General features: G+C 44.7%; 1 long non-coding RNA gene across 1 annotated transcript; it reads right to left on the reverse strand.

The window, feature by feature from the left end:
* Positions 1-560: 560 nt before the first annotated feature.
* LOC107202900 lies at positions 561-5,469 on the reverse strand. Its single transcript, XR_001520902.2, has 4 exons — positions 5,201-5,469; positions 4,690-4,803; positions 3,701-3,731; positions 561-1,439 (listed from the first exon to the last, which is right to left on the reverse strand). It is a non-coding gene; the product is annotated as an uncharacterized LOC107202900 (long non-coding RNA).
* Positions 5,470-5,498: the final 29 nt, after the last annotated feature.

The raw sequence follows: 5,498 nt of genomic DNA on the forward strand, positions 1-5,498 counted from the left end.
CAATGTTGGGGCTTTTCTGTTATTTTTTTTCTTCATAATTTGTGTAGTTCTGTGGAGTTGTCGTCCAGTACTTTCCCACTATTGTTTAGATACGCTTACCTAGTCCCATTTTTTATTTTTTTTTAATTCTTACAAACAAGTAAGTTTTTGTTTTTCTCTGATTTTCTCTCCTTCCCATCTTGTTTACAGAGGAGGAGACTATCAAAAAGTTTCTTCCATTCTTTTTTTTTTGCCAGGTTTTTATCAGCCCTGTGACAAGAATTCCAGACTCTTTATCTCAGGCGCCTTCTTGGTAGTTTCCTGGGATGTGGGAGTGTTACTGGGCCCATCAGCAAATCCCTGGGAAGATACCTTTAGATGATTTTAGACTGTGCTAAGCTGGAAGCTGAAGTCTGCACCCTAAAGTTCAGAATGGTGTATAAATCACTGGCTTTTGCCTTAGCCAAGACATTTTCAACCCCTTGTTTATTACCTTCCTGAAGGATTTTAGCTTTTGTGAAGGAACTGAAGAAAGAATGAAATAATGGTCATGAATCTGACTAGAAGAATTTTATTTTATGTCTCAGTTCTTAAATTTTAAGTATACTAAGGAAATATTTACATGAAATACAGATCTGAAAAAAACAGAATTTACAGTAGTCCATAACATGTCCCCAGAATATCAACATGTTAAATATTTTGCTTAACCAAAACAAGTGACAAAGATTTATTTATTTTTTTAAATCACTCAGGCATTTCCCTCAGAAAGAAAGCAAATCCCACTTTCCTTACTCAGGCCAAACTCCTGCAGAAATAGGTGGATTGGGGGTAGCAGCAGAACAAGGACAGTGTGAGGGCAACAGTGAACCTTAGCCCCCAGAACTGTAAAAACCTCAAAAGTAAGGCCCTTTAATCCATATTTAGCTTCTCAGTGTAGTCTTGCATTCCATTACATGAAACAGTAAAAGCCCTAGTAGGGAGGCACCACAACAAGATGTGTTGGGTGGGGATAATTATTTCTTTGTGCAGCAAATTCCACCTCTGGCTGCGTTTTGGGAGGAAATTGCACACAGCCTTGAGCAAAGGTCCAGCTCACGTCCTTATTTCTCATCAGCTCCTCACTGAGGCATGTCAGCACCTGGACTGGTCTGGTTCTTGTGCCTGTGCCCTGGGAACAGAGGTGGCCTTTGGCCTTAGGAATTGCCCAGAGAAGCTTGGGGTTTGGAAGGAGTTGTGCTTTACAGTTCCCAGGGAAGTGCTGCTTCTTGTCTGTGCTCCCTCTTGTCTCTTCAAATCTGTCAGGGCAGAGTGGGTGAGGTGCAGTGGCATTGTGGATAATGTGGGAGATGGATTTCTGTGCTGACAGCTCCCAGGAGAAGATCCAGAAGCCAGAAGGAGCAGATGCTGATCTGTGTTAGTTTGGTGTCCTGGGTTTCATGGGGGGCTTTCCGTTTGCAGGTCTGGAGAGAGAAGTGAGTTTGGTTTACTCAGGTGGGAGAGGAGCAAGAAGGCAATTCAAGCTCCTTTAGCCTTGGGCTGTAGCCAGGGAACTCCCAGAGAAGGCTGCAAAGTGTTCCTAAATCCTGTTTGTGCAAGTGAATGATCTGCCACCATTTCAAGCAGTGACTGACCAAAGAAGGTTGTGTCACAAGATACACTGGTGGTCAAATCTAACATTGATTAAAAAATAAAGTGGGCTTTTTAAATTTACCTCTGACTTCTGATCACTCCTGTCCTCTCATTAAGCCTTCCTCTACATTCCAAAAGGAATGAAGAAAGAAGAGCTCAGGGTTTGCAGAGTGTTTTTTTAATTAGACAGGGTCTTATCAGTTCAGAGAGACTTTTTCTTGCTGCAACGTGTTGCCTGCAGAGAAGTTTGAAAAGAGGCTTTCTAGACAGCCAGTGTGCACCCAAAATGATAGAAATGACTGTCCCCATCAACTGGGAGTTTTATGCTGATCTGATGAGTTGGGGATTTGGCACCCCTTTTCAGGGAGGATTAATTGGTGGTGGAAAATGAATCCTTCTGCTGCCAGCAATGATCGCAGGCCAGATCCTGGGGTGCTCTTTAAGGGAGTGAATTGTGCTGTTAACTTCCAAAGAGCTTCCTTTCACTAAGCAGGAGCTGCTCAGAGCAGCAGGAATTTCCTCTCTAAATCAAAACTGGAATATGGTACAATAGCTAAAACCAGAGCTCTGTCAAGTTTAGGGCTGCTGAAGGAGAGCCATCCTTGAGGAAGTGATTTCCTGAGGCCCCTGTATTAAAACCACTGCATCAGGGCAAAGTGGGAGCGCTCTGCAGGGTGTTTTTCTCCCCACAAGGACAGAACATCCCTGCACAGAGCTGGCAGAGGGGGTTGAGATAAATGAGAAATGCAAACATTCTGCTGAACAAGGTCGCTCGAAGAGCTCTTCCTTATCATTTCTCCCCTGGAAAAGCAGACGAGGAAAGCACTGGGTGTAATAAATATCCCCTGTGAAAATGACTGTCTGTTCCATTTAACAGAGAGTTTAAAAAAATGCAACCTGCCTTTAAAAGAAAAATAAATTTGTAGGGATCCATTTCCTACTAATGTTGGGGAAGGTCGGTATTAATTTGGAGAACTAAGTGGCAGTTACCTCTTGTACTAAAAACCCCATGGATATATAACAAGGAACAGGAATTTATCTGATTTTAAAGATGCTTTGATTGGCAAAGAATGAGGCTCCAGAGGTGTGAACATGCTGTTCCAAAGTTTCTTGGCAACCCAGCTGTTCCAAGCACTAGCCCAGCCTTGGCTGCCCTTGAGCAGTAGTGGGGACTTCTTGGTGTCTCTCTTGCCACAAGCCCCAGGGTAAACAAGGCTTGCAGAAGTGCAGAAGTGGTTTCCTGCAGAGCAGGAGAGGTGAGCAAACCAGCTGCAGGGAGGTCAATTTGCAGAAGCAAAATGCATGTGGGCAAAAAACAATTCCTCTTCCATAGCAGGAAATTGCAATTCTCATTCTGATCCTGTTTTCCTGGTGACTCGGAGTGAGGGGTGGGCAGGAGGGAAAGCACAAAGGAAAGGTTCCTGTGTGCCCTAGAAACTGGGTTACCCCTCAGTCTGTTCCTGTCTGCACTGGTGTTTCTCAGGAGAGTCATTCAAGGCTGCAGCAGCCCCTCTGCTACTGTTCCTTAGTGCCTGTTGGGGAAACAGAGGCAGGAAAACCTTGTTGCTGTGGGTCCCAAATGGTGCAGAGCGGGATTTGGGATGCAGGAACTTACATGTATCCCCATCCATGGGGACATCTGAATATGCAGTAATAGAATTGAATGGTTTGGGGAGGGGAAGAGAAGAAATGTTGTCACCCCCAAGCTCAGGTTGGGAATGGTGCATTGGAAGCACAGAAATGTAGTTAGTTATGAGCACTGGGTGATGCACAAAGCTTTTGGGCTGTCACAAACACCTGTCTTTCTGTTTTGTATCTGCTGCAGGGTCAGAGCTCAATGACTTGAACAACTTAATAGTTGAAAAACCAAACAAAAAGCCCAAACAGACAAAAAGCCCCAAACAAAACCAAAAAGAGAGGACAGGAGAACTTTCTTTTCCATTTTTGCCCTTAAGTCATTGCTCAGGCTCCTCCCAACCATTTTCTATCAGATGAAGAATTTTTAGGTTGCTTTTTGGCACCTGCCTGCTTTATCTCTTGAGGGTGGGATGTTGCCAAGTTGAAGAGAAAAGTGTCAATGTGTGTCACTCACCTCTTACACCTGCATCTTCGTCTTTTGGTTTCTGAGAAAAAGAGAGAAAATGTTTTAGTTGAAAGGTACCAAGTGACAGATCAGGAAAGAAACACTCCAGTGAGGCAGGGCTGGTGCTCCCCTGCTCCCCTGCAATTGATATCTTTAAGACTAATAACCAAGCCTATTTTTGAGGAAATCCATGCTGCAGCTCATGTTACCCCAATAATGCACTTAAATATTTTCATGAATTAATCTTTAAGGTGAGTAGCAGCAGCAGGGTCAACCTGGGAACACTAAGGGTGAATTACTTCTGTTTGCTGTCCCCAGTGATTTTGGCACATTCCTGAAAATCCCTCAGCAGCAATTATTTCTGCAGCAGGTGAGTGGCAGTGATGCCACATTGCATGCACCCAAGGTAACGATGCTCTTCCCCATTTTAGCCTCTGTGTTGTTACTTTGGGGTAGATTCAGCAAAATAAAACATCCAGCCAATAATTTTAGACTAAGCTAAAAATCCATCCTGAAGGGCTTGGAAATTGCTGCAGAAATGAACTGCAGCTGAGAGCTTTTCACTGATCATAATGTAATGAAGTTTCTCATCTGGTTCCAGCTTGAGCTGCTACGGGGACTCTCAGCATTTTCTGGAGCATATTTACTCTGTTAGGTCAGAATGTTTCAGGCTCTGTGACTTTAACCTCTGGCACACCCATTTATGAACAAGACAGTTAACAGAATAAGTACTGTCTCTTTCAAATCAATTTTTCTTCCTTGGAAGTCTTTTCCAACATAAATAATTTTCTGACTGTGTGATTCTAAATTGATGATTCTTTCTCATCCTAATCCTAACAATGAGGATTAAAACACAGAAACTGATTTTAACAGAGGTCCTTGCACTGACTGTGTCCTGATTATTGGCTGCATCCAAAGCAGCCAGAACATCTCCCTGAGGGGCAGGGCTGTGGTCTCAGGCCAGAGGTGCATCTAGAGAGGGTTTTGGTGAGCCTTACGTTGACACAGCACGATGGTGATCACCAGGGCAATGAGGAGCAGGAGGCAGGCACCTGCTAAGGGCACCCAGATGAAGATGTGACAGAAGAAATTCAGATCTTCCTGTATTCTCTCTGCAGGAATAGAGAAGATGGAATGTCCACCAGGTGCTCACAGCTGGTGTTACAGACAGTTCTGGTGTAACCATTTTCCTAGGGAAATAGCCTCGAGGGAGGCTATGTGGGCAAAAGTTTTCTCATGTCTCCTGCTAAGGCTAAAAGCAGCCCCAAGGCTCTACCCTCCCTCCCCATGTTGCTGTTGTGCCCAGGCATGCTCATGCTTTTTTACATCATATTTAGCCTTTCTTAGGTTGAATGAAATGTTGGAATTTAATCCTTGCATCTGTGATAAAGAAGCTGTTTGGATCTTCTCTCTTCCTCCCGATCCCCAAATGCCTGCAGGATCCCCCTTGGTGTCAGTGGACCAGAGTCCAGCCCTTCCCCTCTCCCTCCCTCCCTGCATTCAGGTTACCTGGATCCAGAGTATTGAGGTTGGGGTCCACAGTTATGCCATGCTTAGGAGTGGGTTCTGGTGTGGTGGGTGCCACTGCAGTGGTGGCTGTAAGTGAAATGGATGAATTCAGCACGTAGGGACATACAGTAAAACAGATCTCTCCTGCCCTTCTGCTCTCAAGTTTGGATGGGGTCTCCCAAGAGCCAAGAGGGAGCTGCAGTCTCCTTGTTTCTCACTTTCTGACACCATCCTCACAAAGCCTGAGCCCCCTGAGCTTGGTAATACTTTTGGGAGCTGTGTGTGCTGAGGAAGGAGA

This window comes from Parus major, chromosome 4 (assembly GCF_001522545.3).
Source record: "Parus major isolate Abel chromosome 4, Parus_major1.1, whole genome shotgun sequence".
NCBI lineage: Eukaryota > Metazoa > Chordata > Aves > Passeriformes > Paridae > Parus > Parus major.